A 19,675-nucleotide genomic window follows, 5' to 3' on the forward strand; every position below is an offset into this window, starting at 1 on the left:
CTACTAAGCTAGATGGGATTGAGGTTCACAAGGAGGAGGTGTTAGCAATTTTGGAAAGTGTGAAAATAGATAAGTCCCCTGGGCCAGATGGGATTTATCCTAGGATTCTCTGAGAAGCCAGGGAGGAGATTGCAGAGCCTTTGTCCTTGATCTTTATGTCGTCATTGTCGACAGGAATAGTGCCGGAAGACTGGAGGATAGCAAATGTTGTCCCCTTGTTCAAGAAGGGGAGTAGAGACAGCCCTGGTAATTATAGACCTGTGAGCCTTACTTCGGTTGTGGGTAAAATGTTGGAAAAGGTTATAAGAGATAGGATTTATAATCATCTTGAAAAGAATAAGTTCATTAGCGATAGTCAGCACGGTTTTGTGAAGGGTAGGTCGTGCCTCACAAACCTTATTGAGTTTTTCGAGAAAGTGACCAAACAGGTGGATGAGGGTAAAGCAGTGGATGTGGTGTATATGGATTTCAGTAAGGCGTTTGATAAGGTTCCCCACGGTAGGCTATTGCAGAAAATACGGAAGTATGGGGTTGAAGGTGATTTAGAGCTTTGGATCAGAAATTGGCTAGCTGAAAGAAGACAGAGGGTGGTGGTTGATGGCAAATGTTCATCCTGGAGTTTAGTTACTAGTGGTGTACCGCAAGGATCTGTTTTGGGGCCACTGCTGTTTCTCATTTTTATAAATGACCTGGAAGAGGGTGTAGAAGGGTGGGTTAGTAAATTTGCGGATGACACTAAGGTTGGTGGAGTTGTGGATAGTGCCGAAGGATGTTGTAGGGTACAGAGGGACATAGATAGGCTGCAGAGCTGGGCTGAGAGATGGCAAATGGAGTTTAATGCGGAAAAGTGTGAGGTGATTCACTTTGGAAGGAGTAACAGGAATGCAGAGTACTGGGCTAATGGGAAGATTCTTGGAAGTGTAGATGAGCAGAGAGATCTTGGTGTCCAGGTACATAAATCCCTGAAAGTTGCTACCCAGGTTAATAGGGCTGTTAAGAAGGCATATGGTGTGTTAGCTTTTATTAGTAGGGGGATCGAGTTTCGGAGCCACGAGGTCATGCTGCAGCTGTACAAAACTCTGGTGAGACCGCACCTGGAGTATTGCGTGCAGTTCTGGTCACCGCATTATGGGAAGGATGTGGAAGCTTTGGAAAGGGTGCAGTGGAGATTTACTAGGATGTTGCCTGGTATGGAGGGAAGGTCTTACGAGGAAAGGCTGAGGGACTTGAGGTTGTTTTCGTTGGAGAGAAGGAGGAGGAGAGGTGACTTAATAGAGACATATAAGATAATCAGAGGGTTAGATAGGGTGGATAGTGAGAGTCTTTTTCCTCGGATGGTGATGGCAAACACGAGGGGACATAGCTTTAAGTTGAGGGGTGATAGATATAGGACAGATGTTAGAGGTAGTTTCTTTACTCAGAGAGTAGTAGGGGTGTGGAACGCCCTGCCTGCAACAGTAGTAGACTCGCCAACTTTAAGGGCATTTAAGTGGTCATTGGATAGACATATGGATGAAAATGGAATAGTTTAGGTCAGATGGTTTCACAGGTCGGCGCAACATCGAGGGCCGAAGGGCCTGTACTGCGCTGTAATGTTCCATGTTCTAATTCTAATTCTAAATTGTTATAATAACTAGATGGTCCCTCGCGCTAGATTCCTACTATAAATATTAAATGCTAACTAAATATAGTAATCTCCTCCCTCTGGTTTAGTTACTCTACTTATTAATTAGTTAATTAGGGTTTTAATCAATTTTTATCAATGTTTTATTTTCAAATTCAGTAAAAAAAATTCCCTACCAGCCAATCAGGTCACAGCTTTCCTGTGACGTCACTTTCAGTTTTTTTACCAGAGGTAAGTTTCTTTTCCTTACCGGTCTGGAACTCCACCCTCCGAGTCTTCTCCCAGTCATCTGTGCTCTTTGGAAGCTCTCGGCTTGCCTCACTCTGAGGACAGGTAGGAAATGAAAGGAGCTCCTCACTCCCTCCTTACCGAACTTCCTCAGTTACCAAACTTCCACTGTCGCACTCGAATGCAACCCAAGTCAGCACTCTGGTGCAAACAAAGTCAGCACTGTAAGATGGCTCACTTTTATACTGACTGACTCTTGCCCCCTGAAAACTGGTTTAAGCCAAATTACTAAAACAGCCGTCTGTCATCACTCTCTGTCTCCGACAGCTAAGCCAATTTTGAATCCACCTTATCAAGTTACTCTGTATCCCATGTGCATTTGCTTTCTTGATAAGTCTCCCATGTGGGACCTTGTCAAAGGCTTTTCTGAAATCCATGTAAACGACATCAACTGCACCACCCTCATCTACACACCTGGTCACATGCTCAAAAAATTCAATCAAATTTTTTCGGCATGACCTCCCTCTGACAAAGCCATGCTGACTATTCCTAATCAAATTTTGCCTCTCCAAGTGGAGATAGTTTCTCTCCTTCAGAATTTTCTCCAATAGTTTCCCTACCGCTGACGTGAGACTCACTGGTCTGTAGTTCCCTGGCTTATCTCTACAACCTTTCTTAAATAGTGGGACCACATTAGCTGTTCTCCAGTCCTCTGGCCAGAGAGGAATTAAAAATTTGGGTCAGAGCCCCTGCAATCTCCACCCTCGCCTCCCACAGCATCCTGGGACACAAATCGTCTGGACCTGGAGATTTGTCCACTTTTAAGCCTGACAAAACCTCCAATACCTTGTCACTCCCTATGACAATTTGCTCAAGTCTTTCTCTCTAAATTCCATATCTACATCCTCTTTCTCTGGGGTGAAGACAGATGTGATGTATTCATTCAACACCCTACCAATGTCCTCTGGCTCCACCCACAGTTTTCCCCCTTGGTCCCTCATGGGTCCTACTCTTTCCCTGGTTATCCTCTTCCCATTGATATACTTATAGAATATCTTGGGATTTTCCCTACTTTTACCAGCCAGAGCTTTCTCATATCCCCTCTTTGCTCTCCGAATTGCTTTCAAGCTCCATCCTACACTTTCTGTACTCCACTAATGCTTCCATTGATTTACTCTCCTTGTATTTGCTAAAAGCCTCTCTTTTCCTTCTCATCGTACCCTGAATGTTTCTGGTCATCCATGGTTCTCTGGGCTTGTTGCTCTTACCTATTACCCTAGCGGGAACATGTTGGGCCTGTACCCTCCCCATTTCCTTTCTGAATGCCCCCCACTGCTCTTCTGTAGATTTCCCGACAAGTAACTCTTTCCAGTCTACCTTGGCCAGATCCTGCCTTATTTTACTAAAATTTGCTCTCCCCCAATCCAAAACCTTTTTTTGCAACTTGTCTATTTCTTTCTCCATAACAAGCTTAAATTGTACCATGTTGTGGTCACTATCACCAAAATGCACCCCCACCAACACATCAACCACCTGTCCGGCTTCATTCCCCAGAATTAGGTCCAGCACTGAACCCTCCCTTGTTGGATCCTCTACATATTGAGCTAAAATGTTCTCCTGTATACATTTTAAGAACTCCACTCCATCTAAGCCCTTAACACGGTGACTATCCCAATTAATGTTGAGAAAGTTAAAATCACCTAATATAATGACCCTATTATTTTTACACACCTCTGCAAATTGCGCACATATTTGCTCCTCAATTTCCCGCTGACTATCTGGGGGTCTATAATAAACACCTAGCAATGTGGCTGTCCCTTTTTTATTCCTAAACTCTACCCATAAAGCTTCATTTGATGCCCCCTCCAAGATATCATCTCTCCTTACTGCAGTAACTGACTCCTTAACTCACATTGCAATGCCCCCTCCTCTTTTACCCTCTCCTCTGTCTCACCTGTAGATTCTATATCCCGGGATATTGAGCTGCCAATCCTGCCCCTCCCTCAACCATGTCTCCGTGATGGCTACTATATCACAATTCCATGTGTCAATCCTTGCCCTTAACTCATCCGTTTTACCTGTAATACTCCTGGCATTAAAGTAGAGGCCTTCCATCCTGGTCTTCCTCCCTTGAAACTTACTCCCGCTGTTTTCCCTCTGACTTGTTTGCTTTCCTGTGTTTAACTGTGTCCCTATTCTGCTCGGAGTCTGCGTCCCTTCCCCCTGCCAAATTAGTTTAAACTCCTCCCAACAGGACTAGCAAACCTGCCAGCAAGGATGTTAGTCCCCCTCTGGTTCAGATGTAGACCGTCCCGCTTGTACAGGTCCCACCTTCCCCAGAAACGGTCCCAGTGGTCCAGGAATCTAAAACCCACCCTCCTGCATCAACTCTTAAGCCACGCATTCATCTGTGCTATTCTCCTATTTCTATACTCGCTAGCACGTGCCACTGGAAGTAATCCAGAGATTACAACCCGAGAGGTCCTGCTTTTTAGTCTACTGCCTAACTCCCTGAATTCTTGATGCAAGACCTCATCACTCTTTCTACCTATGTCATTAGTACCAACATGTACCATGACCTCTGCCTTATCACCCTCCCCCTTCAGGATGCCCTGCAGCCGTTCAGTGACATCCCACACCCTGGCACCAGGGAGGCAACACACCATCCTGGAGTCACGTTGACGGCCACAGTAGCGCCTATCTGTTCCCCTGACTATAGAATCCCCTATTACTATTGCTCTTCCTCTTTTTCCCCCTTCCTGTGCAGACAGGCTGCTTGCGGTGCCAGAAGCTTGGCTCTGTCCATACTCCCTGGAGGAACCAGCCTCATCAGCCTCCAAAATGGAATACCGATTTGCAAGCGGGACCCCAGGGGACTCCTAAACTCCTGCCTGATTCTCTTGGACTGCCTGGTGGTCACCCATTCCCTTCCTTCCTCAAGTCCCTTCAGCTGCGATATGACCACCTCTCTATACATGCTATCCACAATGCTCTCAGACCCGCGGATGCTCCACAGTGTTTCCAGCCGCCGTTCCAGCTCTGAAACTGAGCTTCCAGGAGCTGCAGCTGGACACACTTCCTGCACACATGCTGGTCCCAGGGACTGGAAATGTTCCCAGATTCCCACATGCAGCAAGAGGAGCAAACCACGTCTTCAGGCTCTCCTGCCGTGACTAAACCCTTTAAATTTAAAACTTTAGAAGATTATTATAATAAAAAAAATCAACTAAGTCTTCAACAATGACTTACAATTCAATCCAGTTTGAAAAATACCCACCAGGACTTATTCACCAGTCAGTTGTGCTCTGTGGAAACTCTCAGCTCCCCTCACTCTGAGGACAGGGAGGAAATGAAAGGAGCTCCTCGCTCTCTCCTCACCAAACTCCCTCAGTCACAAAACTCCCACTTTAGCACTCTAATGCAACCCAAGTCAGCACTCCAATGCAAACGATGTCAGCACTGTAAGATGGCCCACTTTTATACTGACTGACTCTAGCCCCTGAAAACTGGTTTAAGCCAATTATCTAATTAACAAGGTGCAGCTGCAAGCAGAGCCTGAGTGAACTCTGTTTAAAGCTGGTCTAAAACTCACCTTCTCCAACCCAAACAGCAACTGTTAAGTTAATTTGCTAAATAAAAGACTAGACTTCAGATAAAACTAACCCTTAATTACCCTCAGTCACAAAAATCCCACTTTAGCACTCTAATGCAACCCAAGTCAGCACTCCAGTGCTGTCAAGAGTCCTAAGAATTTGTTTAAGATTCATGAGATATACATATGAGACAGTATATGTCCAGGGAAAGAGGCAAACATCCGCTGATGCGCTATCAAGATTCGGCGGGAGACCATCCGACACAACAAGATGTGGATTTTGTTTTTTTTAATTCATTCATGGGATGTGGGCGTCACTGGCCAGGCCAGCAATTATTGCCCATCCCTAATTTTCCTTGAGAAGGTGATGGTAAGCTGCCTTCTTGAACCGCTGCAGTCCATGTGGGGTAGGTACACCCACAGTGCTGTTAGGAAGGGAGTTCCAGGAATTTGACCCAGCGACAGTGAAGGAACAAGATATAGTTCCAAGTCAGGATGGTGTGTGACTTGGAGGGGAACTTGCAGCTGGTGATGTTCCCATGTATCTGCTGCCCTTGTCCTTTTAGGTGATGGAGGTCGTGGGTTTGGAAGGTGCTGTCGAAGGAGCCTTGTTGCATTGCTGCAGTGCATCTTGTAGATGGTACACACTGCTGCCACTGTGTGTCGGTGGTGAAGGGAGTGAATGTTTGTGGATGGGGTGCCAATCAAGCGGACTGCTTTGTCCTGGATGGTGTCGAGCTTCTTGAGTGTTGTTGGAGCTGCACCCATCCAGGCAAGTGGAGAGTATTCCATCACAATCCTGACTTGTGTCTTGTAGATGGTGGACAGGCTTTGGGGAGTCAGGAGATCAATTATCCAACACAGGATTCCTAGCCTCTGACCTGCTCTTGTAGCCATGGTATTTATATGGCTACTCCAGTTCAGTTTCTGGTCAATGGTAGCCCCTAGGATGTTGATAGTGGGGGATTCAGCAATGGTAATGCCATTGAATGTCAAGGGGAAATGGTTAGATTCTCTCTTGTTGGAGATGGTCATTGCCTAGCACATGTGTGGCGCAAATGTTACTTGCTACTTTTCAGCCCAAGCCTGGATATTGTCCAGGTCTTGCTGCATTTCTACACGGACTGTTTCAGTATCTGAGGAGTCACGAATGGTGCTGAACATTGTGCAATCATCAGCGAACATCCCCACTTCTGACCTGATGATTGAAGGAAGGTCATTGATGAAGCAGCTGAAGCCGAGGACACTACCCTGAGGAACTCCGGCAGTGATGTCCTGGAGCTCAGATGATTGACCTCCAACAATCACAACCATCTTCCTTTGTGTTAGGTATGATTCCAACCAGCGGAGAGTTTTCCCCCTGATTGCCATTGACCTCAGTTTTGCTCGGGCTCCTTGATGCCATACTCAGTCAAATGCTGCCTTGATGTCAAGAACAGTCACTCTCACCTCACCTCTTGAGTTCAGCTCTTTTGTCCATGTTTGAACCAAGGCTGGAATGAGATCAGGAGCTGAGTCTCCTGGTGGAACCCAAACTGAGCATCACTGAGCAGGTTATTGCTAAGCAAGTGCCGCTTGATGGCACTGTTGATGACACCTTCCATCACTTTACTGATGATTGAGAGTAGGCTGATGGGACGGTAACTGGTCAGGTTGGACTTGTCCTGCTTTGTGTGTACAGGACATACCTGGGCAATTTTCCACATTGCAGGGTAGATGCCAGTGTTGTAGCTGTACTGGAACAGCTTGGCTAGGGGCGCGGCAAGTTCTGGAGCACAGGTCTTCAGTACTATTGCCGGTATATTGTCAGGACCCATCGCTTTTGCAGTATCCAGTGCCTCCAGTCGTTTCATGATATCACTTGGAGTGAATCGAATTGGTAGAAGTCTGGCATTTGTGATACTGGGGACCTCTGGACGAAGCTGAGATGGATCATCAATTCGGCATTTCTGGCTGAAGATTGTTGCAAATGCTTCAGCCTTATCTTTTGCACTGATGTGCTGGGCTCCCCCATCATTGAGGATGGGGATATTTTCTGGATGAGATGGCGTCATATTCGCAATATATTGCACAACAATGGCCAGGCAAGCATACAGAAACTGCAAGAAACTCGTAATGCCCGAAAGAGCACGAAGAATGAATTCCAATAAGGGCACAAAAGGGTGGCCACAAGAACATCCGAGTGGGCAGAGGCAGGGAGACAAGTGGACAGAGACAGAGACAGGTGGACAGAGACACAGAGACAAGTGGATAGAGACACAGAGACAGGTGGACAGAGGCAGAGGGAAAGGCGGACAGATACAGAGGGACTGGTGGACAGAGACAGGTGGACAGAGGCTGAGGGAAAGGTAGACAGAGACACAGGGATAGGTGGACAGATATAGAGAGACAGGTGGACAGAGACAGGTGGATAGAGACAGAGAGACAGGTGAACAGAGGCAGAGAGACAGGTGGACAGAGGCAGAGGGACAGGTGGACAGAGACAGACAGACAGGTGGACAGAGACAGAGAGACAGGTGGACAGAGGCAGGGAGACAGGTGGACAGAGACACAGAGACAGGTGGACAGAGACACAGAGACAGGTGGACAGAGGCAGAGGGACAAGTGGACAGAGGCAGGGACAGGTGGACAGAGACAGAGAGACAGGTGGACAGAGACAGAGACAGGTGGACAGAGGCAGAGGGACAGGTGGACAGAGCCAGACAGACAGGTGGACAGAGACACAGAGACAGGTGGACAGAGACAGAGACAGGTGGACAGAGGCAGTGGGACAGGTGGACAGAGACAGACAGACAGGTGGACAGAGACACAGATACAGGTATACAGAGGCAGGGATAGGTGGACAGAGGCAGAGGGACAGGTGGACAGAGCCAGACAGACAGGTGGACAGAGACACAGAGACAGGTGGACAGAGACAGAGACAGGTGGACAGAGGCAGAGGGACAGGTGGACAGAGCCAGACAGACAGGTGGACAGAGACACAGAGACAGGTGGACAGAGACAGAGACAGGTGGACAGAGGCAGTGGGACAGGTGGACAGAGACAGACAGACAGGTGGACAGAGACACAGAGACAGGTGGATAGAGACACAGAGGCAGGTGGACAGAGACACAGAGAGAGATGGAGAGATCGACAGAGACAGGTGGACAGAGACACAGAGACAGGTGGACAGAGGCAGTGGGACAGGTGGACAGAGGCATGGAGACAAGTGGACAGAGACACAGAGACAGGTGGACAGAGACACAGAGACAGGTGGACAGAGACAGACAGACAGGTGGAAAGAGAAAGAGAGACAGGTGGACAGAGGCAGGGAGACAAGTGGACACAGACAGAGACAGGTGGACAGAGACACAGAGACAGGTCGACAGAGGCAGTGGGACAGGTGGACAGAGGCAGACAGACAGGTGGACAGAGGCAGAGGGACAAGTGGACAGAGGCAGGGACAGGTGGACAGAGACAGACAGACAGGTGGACAGAGACACAGAGACAGGTGGACAGAGGCAGAGGGACAGGTGGACAGAGACAGACAGACAGGTGGACAGAGACACAGAGACAGGTGGACAGAGGCAGAGGGACAAGTGGACAGAGGCAGGGACAGGTGGACAGAGACAGGGAGACAAGTGGACAGAGACAGAGACAGGTGGACAGAGACACAGAGACAGGTGGACAGAGACAGAGACAGGTGGATAGAGCCAGACAGACAGGTGGACAGAGACACAGAGACAGGTGGACAGAGACACAGAGAGAGAAGGAGAGAGAGACAGAGACAGGTGGACAGAGACACAGAGACAGGTGGACAGAGGCAGTGGGACAGGTGGACAGAGGCAGGGAGACAAGTGGACAGAGACAGAGACAGGTGGACAGAGACACAGAGACAGGTGGACAGAGACAGAGACAGGTGGACAGAGACAGACAGACAGGTGGACAGAGACAGAGAGACAGGTGGACAGAGGCAGGGAGACAGGTGGACAGAGACACAGAGACAGGTGGACAGAGGCAGGGAGACAAGTGGACAGAGACAGAGACAGGTGGACAGAGACACAGAGACAGGCGGACAGAGACACAGAGACAGGTGGACAGAGACAGAGACAGGTGGACAGAGGCAGTGGGACAGGTGGACAGAGACAGACAGACAGGTGGAAAGAGACACAGAGACAGGTGGACAGAGACAGAGACAGGTGGACAGAGGCAGAGGGACAGGTGGACAGAGACAGACAGGTGGACAGAGACACAGAGACAGGTGGACAGAGGCAGGGAGACAAGTGGACAGAGACAGAGACAGGTGGACAGAGACACAGAGACAGGTGGATAGAGACACAGAGACAGGTGGACAGAGACACAGAGAGAGATGGAGAGATAGACAGAGACAGGTGGACAGAGACACAGAGACAGGTGGACAGAGGCAGTGGGACAGGTGGACAGAGGCATGGAGACAAGTGGACAGAGACACAGAGACAGGTGGACAGAGACACAGAGACAGGTGGACAGAGACAGACAGACAGGTGGAAAGAGAAAGAGAGACAGGTGGACAGAGGCAGGGAGACAAGTAGACACAGACAGAGACAGGTGGACAGAGACACAGAGACAGGTCGACAGAGGCAGTGGGACAGGTGGACAGAGGCAGACGGACAGGTGGACAGAGACAGAGAGACAGGTGGACAGAGGCAGGGAGACAGGTGGACAGAGACACAGAGACAGGTGGACAGAGACACAGAGAGAGATGGAGAGATAGACAGAGAAAGGTGGACAGAGACATAGAGACAGGTGGACAGAGACACAGAGACAGGTGGACAGAGGCAGTGGGACAGGTGGACAGAGACAGACAGACAGGTGGAAAGAGAAAGAGAGACAGGTGGACAGAGGCAGGGAGACAAGTGGACACAGACAGAGACAGGTGGACAGAGACACAGAGACAGGTCGACAGAGGCAGTGGGACAGGTGGACAGAGACAGACAGACAGGTGGACAGAGACAGAGAGACAGGTGGACAGAGGCAGGGAGACAGGTGGACAGAGACACAGAGACAGGTGGACAGAGACAGAGAGACAGGTGGACAGAGGCAGAGGGACAAGTGGACAGAGGCAGGGACAGGTGGACAGAGACAGACAGACAGGTGGACAGAGACACAGAGACAGGTGGACAGAGGCAGAGGGACAGGTGGACAGAGACAGACAGACAGGTGGACAGAGACACAGAGACAGGTGGACAGAGGCAGAGGGACAGGTGGACAGAGACAGACAGACAGGTGGACAGAGACACAGAGACAGGTCGACAGAGGCAGTGGGACAGGTGGACAGAGACAGACAGACAGGTGGACAGAGACAGAGAGACAGGTGGACAGAGGCAGGGGGACAGGTGGACAGAGACACAGAGACAGATGGACAGAGACACAGAGACATGTGGACAGAGGCAGAGGGACAAGTGGACAGAGGCAGGGACAGGTGGACAGAGACAGACAGACAGGTGGACAGAGACACAGAGACAGGTGGACAGAGGCAGAGGGACAGGTGGACAGAGACAGACAGACAGGTGGACAGAGACACAGAGACAGGTGGACAGAGGCAGGGAGACAAGTGGACAGAGACAGAGACAGGTGGACAGAGACACAGAGACAGGTGGACAGAGACAGAGACAGGTGGATAGAGCCAGACAGACAGGTGGACAGAGACACAGAGACAGGTGGACAGAGACACAGAGACAGGTGGACAGAGACACAGAGAGAGAAGGAGAGAGAGACAGAGACAGGTGGACAGAGACACAGAGACAGGTGGACAGAGACACAGAGACAGGTGGACAGAGACACAGGGACAGGAGTAAAGAGACACAGAGACAGGTGGACAGAGACACAGGGACAGGAGTAAAGAGACACAGAGACAGGTGGACAGAGACACAGGGACAGGAGTAAAGAGACACGAGACAGGTGGACAGAGACACAGGGACAGGTGGAAAGAGAGACAGGGACAGCTGGACAGAGAGACAGGGACAGGTGGACAGAGACAGACAGACAGGTGGACAGAGACAGAGAGAAAGGTGGACAGAGGCAGGGAGACAAGTGGACAGAGACAGAGAAAGGTGGACAGAGACACAGAGACAGGTGGACAGAGGCAGTGGGACAGGTGGACAGAGACAGACAGACAGGTGGACAGAGACAGAGAGACAGGTGGACAGAGGCAGAGAGACAGGTGGACAGAGACAGAGAGACAGGTGGACAGAGGCAGTGGGACAGGTGGACAGAGACAGACAGACAGGTGGACAGAGACAGAGAGACAGGTGGACAGAGGCAGAGAGACAGGTGGACAGAGACACAGAGACAGGTGGACAGAGACAAAGAGACAGGTGGACAGAGACACAGAGACAGGTGGACAGAGAGACAGAGACAGGTGGACAGAGACAGAGAGACAGGTGGACAGAGACACAGAGACAGGTGGACAGAGACACAGGGACAGGTGGAAAGAGACACAGAGACAGGTGGACAGAGACAGAGACAGGTGGATAGAGCCAGACAGACAGGTGGACAGAGACACAGAGACAGGTGGACAGAGACACAGAGAGAGGAGAGAGAGACAGAGACAGGTGGACAGAGGCAGGGAGACAGGTGGACAGAGACACAGAGACAGGTGGACAGAGGCAGGGAGACAAGTGGACAGAGACAGAGACAGGTGGACAGAGACACAGAGACAGGCGGACAGAGACACAGAGACAGGCGGACAGAGACACAGAGACAGGTGGACAGAGACACAGAGACAGGTGGATAGAGGCAGGGAGACAAGTGGACAGAGACAGAGACAGGTGGACAGAGACACAGAGACAGGTGGATAGAGACACAGAGGCAGGTGGACAGAGACACAGAGAGAGATGGAGAGATAGACAGAGACAGGTGGACAGAGACACAGAGACAGGTGGACAGAGGCAGTGGGACAGGTGGACAGAGGCATGGAGACAAGTGGACAGAGACACAGAGACAGGTGGACAGAGACACAGAGACAGGTGGACAGAGACAGACAGACAGGTGGAAAGAGAAAGAGAGACAGGTGGACAGAGGCAGGGAGACAAGTGGACACAGACAGAGACAGGTGGACAGAGACACAGAGACAGGTCGACAGAGGCAGTGGGACAGGTGGACAGAGACAGACAGACAGGTGGACAGAGACAGAGAGACAGGTGGACAGAGGCAGAGAGACAGGTGGACAGAGACACAGAGACAGGTGGACAGAGACAGAGAGACAGGTGGACAGAGACAGAGAGACAGGTGGACAGAGGCAGAGGGACAAGTGGACAGAGGCAGGGACAGGTGGACAGAGACAGACAGACAGGTGGACAGAGACACAGAGACAGGTGGACAGAGGCAGAGGGACAGGTGGACAGAGACAGACAGACAGGTGGACAGAGGCAGAGGGACAAGTGGACAGAGGCAGGGACAGGTGGACAGAGACAGGGAGACAAGTGGACAGAGACAGAGACAGGTGGACAGAGACACAGAGACAGGTGGACAGAGACAGAGACAGGTGGATAGAGCCAGACAGACAGGTGGACAGAGACACAGAGACAGGTGGACAGAGACACAGAGAGAGAAGGAGAGAGAGACAGAGACAGGTGGGCAGAGACACAGAGACAGGTGGACAGAGGCAGTGGGACAGGTGGACAGAGGCAGGGAGACAAGTGGACAGAGACAGAGACAGGTGGACAGAGACACAGAGACAGGTGGACAGAGACAGAGACAGGTGGACAGAGACAGACAGACAGGTGGACAGAGACAGAGAGACAGGTGGACAGAGGCAGGGAGACAGGTGGACAGAGACACAGAGACAGGTGGACAGAGACACAGAGACAGGCGGACAGAGACACAGAGACAGGTGAACAGAGACAGAGACAGGTGGACAGAGGCAGAGGGACAGGTGGACAGAGACAGACAGACAGGTGGACAGAGACACAGAGACAGGTGGACAGAGGCAGGGAGACAAGTGGACAGAGACAGAGACAGGTGGACAGAGACACAGAGACAGGTGGATAGAGACACAGAGACAGGTGGACAGAGACACAGAGAGAGATGGAGAGAAAGACAGAGACAGGTGGACAGAGACACAGAGACAGGTGGACAGAGGCAGTGGGACAGGTGGACAGAGGCATGGAGACAAGTGGACAGAGACACAGAGACAGGTGGACAGAGACACAGAGACAGGTGTACAGAGACAGACAGACAGGTGGAAAGAGAAAGAGAGACAGGTGGACAGAGACACAGAGACAGGTCGACAGATGCAGTGGGACAGGTGGACAGAGGCAGACGGACAGGTGGACAGAGACAGAGAGACAGGTGGACAGAGGCAGGGAGACAGGTGGACAGAGACACAGAGACAGGTGGACAGAGACACAGAGAGAGATGGAGAGATAGACAGAGAAAGGTGGACAGAGACATAGAGACAGGTGGACAGAGACACAGAGACAGGTGGACAGAGGCAGTGGGACAGGTGGACAGAGACAGACAGACAGGTGGAAAGAGAAAGAGAGACAGGTGGACAGAGGCAGGGAGACAAGTGGACACAGACAGAGACAGGTGGACAGAGACACAGAGACAGGTCGACAGAGGCAGTGGGACAGGTGGACAGAGACAGACAGACAGGTGGACAGAGACAGAGAGACAGGTGGACAGAGGCAGGGAGACAGGTGGACAGAGACACAGAGACAGGTGGACAGAGACAGAGAGACAGGTGGACAGAGGCAGAGGGACAAGTGGACAGAGGCAGGGACAGGTGGACAGAGACAGACAGACAGGTGGACAGAGACACAGAGACAGGTGGACAGAGGCAGAGGGACAGGTGGACAGAGACAGACAGACAGGTGGACAGAGACACAGAGACAGGTGGACAGAGGCAGAGGGACAGGTGGACAGAGGCAGACAGACAGGTGGACAGAGACACAGAGACAGGTCGACAGAGGCAGTGGGACAGGTGGACAGAGACAGACAGACAGGTGGACAGAGACAGAGAGACAGGTGGACAGAGGCAGGGGGACAGGTGGACAGAGACACAGAGACAGATGGACAGAGACACAGATACAGGTGGACAGAGGCAGAGGGACAAGTGGACAGAGGCAGGGACAGGTGGACAGAGACAGACAGACAGGTGGACAGAGACACAGAGACAGGTGGACAGAGGCAGAGGGACAGGTGGACAGAGACAGACAGACAGGTGGACAGAGACACAGAGACAGGTGGACAGAGGCAGGGAGACAAGTGGACAGAGACAGAGACAGGTGGACAGAGACACAGAGACAGGTGGACAGAGACAGAGACAGGTGGATAGAGCCAGACAGACAGGTGGACAGAGACACAGAGACAGGTGGACAGAGACACAGAGACAGGTGGACAGAGACACAGAGAGAGAAGGAGAGAGAGACAGAGACAGGTGGACAGAGACACAGAGGGAGAAGGAGAGAGAGACAGAGACAAGTGGACAGAGACACAGAGACAGGTGGACAGAGACACAGGGACAGGAGTAAAGAGACACAGAGACAGGTGGACAGAGACACAGGGACAGGAGTAAAGAGACACGAGACAGGTGGACAGAGACACAGGGACAGGTGGAAAGAGAGACAGGGACAGCTGGACAGAGAGACAGGGACAGGTGGACAGAGACAGACAGACAGGTGGACAGAGACAGAGAGAAAGGTGGACAGAGGCAGGGAGAAAGGTGGACAGAGGCAGGGAGACAAGTGGACAGAGACAGAGAAAGGTGGACAGAGACACAGAGACAGGTGGACAGAGGCAGTGGGACAGGTGGACAGAGACAGACAGACAGGTGGACAGAGACAGAGAGACAGGTGGACAGAGGCAGAGAGACAGGTGGACAGAGACAGAGAGACAGGTGGACAGAGGCAGTGGGACAGGTGGACAGAGACAGACAGACAGGTGGACAGAGACAGAGAGACAGGTGGACAGAGGCAGAGAGACAGGTGGACAGAGACACAGAGACAGGTGGACAGAGACAAAGAGACAGGTGGACAGAGTCACAGAGACAGGTGGACAGAGAGACAGAGACAGGTGGACAGAGACAGAGAGACAGGTGGACAGAGACACAGAGACAGGTGGACAGAGACACAGGGACAGGTGGACAGAGACAGACAGACAGGTGGACAGAGACAGAGAGACAGGTGGACAGAGAGACAGGGACAGGTGGAAAGAGACACAGAGACAGGTGGACAGAAACAGACAGACAGGTGGACAGAGACAGAGACAGGTGGACAGAGACACAGAGACAGGTGGACAGAGAGACAGGGACAGGTGGAAAGAGACACAGAGACAGGTGGACAGAGAGACAGGGACAGGTGGAAAGAGACACAGAGACAGGTGGACAGAGAGACAGGGATAGGTGGAAAGAGACACAGAGTCAGGTGGACAGAGACACAGAGACAGGTGGACAGAGAGACAGGGACAGTTGTAAAGAGACACAGAGACAGGTGGACAGAGAGACAGGGACAGGTGGACAGAGAGACAGAGACAGGTGGAAAGAGACACAGAGACAGGTGGACAGAGACACAGAGACAGGTGGACAGAGAGACAGGGACAGTTGTAAAGAGACACAGAGACAGGTGGACAGAGAGACAGGGACAGGTGGACAGAGACACAGGGACAGGTGGAAAGAGACACAGAGACAGGTGGACAGAGACAGACAGACAGGTGGACAGAGACAGAGAGACAGGTGGACAGAGAGACAGGGACAGGTGGAAAGAGACACAGAGACAGGTGGACAGAGACAGACAGACAGGTGGACAGAGACAGAGACAGGTGGACAGAGACAAAGAGACAGGTGGACAGAGAGACAGGGACAGGTGGAAAGAGACACAGAGACAGGTGGACAGAGAGACAGGGATAGGTGGAAAGAGACACAGAGTCAGGTGGACAGAGACACAGAGACAGGTGGACAGAGAGACAGGGACAGTTGTAAAGAGACACAGAGACAGGTGGACAGAGAGACAGGGACAGGTGGACAGAGAGACAGAGACAGGTGGAAAGAGAGACAGGGACAGGTGGACAGAGACACAGAGTCAGGTGGACAGAGACACGGAGTCAGGTGGACAGAGACACACAGACAGGTGGACAGAGACACAGAGACAGGTGGACAGAGACACAGAGACAGGTGGACAGAGAGACAGCGACAGGTGGACAGAGACACAGAGTCAGGTGGACAGAGACACGGAGTCAGGTGGACAGAGACACAGGGACAGGTGGAAAGAGACACAGAGACAGGTGGAAAGAGACACAGACAGGTGGACAGAGACACACAGACAGGTGGACAGAGACACAGAGACAGGTGGACAGAGAGACAGGGACAGGTGGACAGAGAGACAGGGACAGGTGGAAAGAGACACAGATACAGGTGGACAGAGGCAGAGGGACAAGTGGACAGAGGCAGGGACAGGTGGACAGAGACAGACAGACAGGTGGACAGAGACACAGAGACAGGTGGACAGAGGCAGAGGGACAGGTGGACAGAGACAGACAGACAGGTGGACAGAGACACAGAGACAGGTGGACAGAGGCAGGGAGACAAGTGGACAGAGACAGAGACAGGTGGACAGAGACACAGAGACAGGTGGACAGAGACAGAGACAGGTGGATAGAGCCAGACAGACAGGTGGACAGAGACACAGAGACAGGTGGACAGAGACACAGAGAGAGAAGGAGAGAGAGACAGAGACAGGTGGACAGAGACACAGAGAGAGAAGGAGAGAGAGACAGAGACAAGTGGACAGAGACACAGAGACAGGTGGACAGAGACACAGGGACAGGAGTAAAGAGACACAGAGACAGGTGGACAGAGACACAGGGACAGGAGTAAAGAGACACGAGACAGGTGGACAGAGACACAGGGACAGGTGGAAAGAGAGACAGGGACAGCTGGACAGAGAGACAGGGACAGGTGGACAGAGACAGACAGACAGGTGGACAGAGACAGAGAGACAGGTGGACAGAGGCAGAGAGACAGGTGGACAGAGACACAGAGACAGGTGGACAGAGACAAAGAGACAGGTGGACAGAGACACAGAGACAGGTGGACAGAGACAGACAGACAGGTGGACAGAGACAGAGAGACAGGTGGACAGAGGCAGGGAGACAGGTGGACAGAGACACAGAGACAGGTGGAAAGAGACACAGAGACAGGTGGACAGAGACAGACAGACAGGTGGACAGAGACAGAGAGACAGGTGGACAGAGGCAGAGGGACAGGTGGACAGAGACAGAGAGACAGGTGGACAGAGAGACAGGGACAGGTGGAAAGAGACACAGAGACAGGTGGACAGAGACAGACAGACAGGTGGACAGAGACAGGTGGACAGAGACACAGAGACAGGTGGACAGAGAGACAGGGACAGGTGGAAAGAGACAGAGAGACAGGTGGACAGAGAGACAGGGACAGGTGGAAAGAGACACAGAGACAGGTGGACAGAGACAGACAGACAGGTGGACAGAGACAGGTGGACAGAGACACAGAGACAGGTGGACAGAGAGACAGGGACAGGTGGAAAGAGACACAGAGACAGGTGGACAGAGAGACAGGGACAGGTGGAAAGAGTCACAGAGACAGGTGGACAGAGACAGACAGACAGGTGGACAGAGACAGAGACAGGTGGACAGAGACACAGAGACAGGTGGACAGAGAGACAGGGACAGGTGGAAAGAGACACAGAGACAGGTGGACAGAGAGACAGGGATAGGTGGAAAGAGACACAGAGTCAGGTGGACAGAGACACAGACAGGTGGACAGAGAGACAGGGACAGTTGTAAAGAGACACAGAGACAGGTGGACAGAGAGACAGGGACAGGTGGACAGAGAGACAGGGACAGGTGGAAAGAGTCACAGATACAGGTGGACAGAGACACGGAGTCAGGTGGACAGAGACACACAGACAGGTGGACAGAGACACAGAGACAGGTGGACAGAGAGACAGCGACAGGTGGACAGAGACAGAGAGACAGGTGGACAGAGACACGGAGTCAGGTGGACAGAGACACACAGACAGGTGGACAGAGACACAGAGACAGGTGGACAGAGAGACAGGGACAGGTGGAAAGAGTCACAGAGACAGGTGGACAGAGACAGACAGACAGGTGGACAGAGACAGCGACAGGTGGACAGAGACAGAGAGACAGGTGGACAGAGAGACAGGGATAGGTGGAAAGAGACACAGAGACAGGTGGACAGAGAGACAGGGATAGGTGGAAAGAGACACAGAGTCAGGTGGACAGAGACACAGAGACAGGTGGACAGAGAGACAGGGACAGTTGTGAAGAGACACAGAGACAGGTGGACAGAGAGACAGGGACAGGTGGACAGAGAGACAGGGACAGGTGGAAAGAGACACAGATACAGGTGGACAGAGACACGGAGTCAGGTGGACAGAGACACACAGACAGGTGGACAGAGACACAGAGACAGGTGGACAGAGAGACAGCGACAGGTGGACAGAGACAGAGAGACAGGTGGACAGAGACACGGAGTCAGGTGGACAGAGACACACAGACAGGTGGACAGAGACACAGAGACAGGTGGACAGAGAGACAGCAACAGGTGGACAGAGACAGAGAGACAGGTGGACAGAGACACAGAGACAGGTGGACAGATACACAGAGACAGGTGGACATAGACACAGTGTCAGGTGGACATAGACACAGTGTCAGGTGGACAGAGACACAGGGTCTGGTGGACAGAGACACAGAGAGAGATGGACAGCGAGACACAGATACCGGTGGAGAGACACAGGGACAGGTGAACAGAGTCAGAGAGTCATCGAGTTGTACTGCACAGAAACAGGCCCTTCGGCCCACTGCGTCCATGCCGACCATAATGCCTATCTATACTAATCCCACCTGCCTGCATTAATTCCATATCCCTCTATGCCTTGCTCATTCAAGTACCTGTCCAGATGCCTCTTAAATGTCGCTACTGTTCCTGCCTCCACCACCTCCTCAGGCAGCTCATTCCAGATACCCACTATTCTTTGTGTGAAAAATTTACCCCTTTGATCCCCTTTAAACCTCCTCCCTCTCACCTTAAATCTATGCCCTCTAGTTTTAGTCACCCCTACCATGGGAAACAGACTCTGGCTATCTACCCTATCTATGCCTCTCATAATTTTATATACCTCTATCATGTCCCCTCTCAGCCTCCTTCGCTCCAGGGAAAACAGACCCAGCCTATCCAATCTCTCTTTATAACTCAAGCCCTCCAAACCAGG

Source organism: Heterodontus francisci, chromosome 5 (genome assembly GCF_036365525.1).
Source record: "Heterodontus francisci isolate sHetFra1 chromosome 5, sHetFra1.hap1, whole genome shotgun sequence".
NCBI lineage: Eukaryota > Metazoa > Chordata > Chondrichthyes > Heterodontiformes > Heterodontidae > Heterodontus > Heterodontus francisci.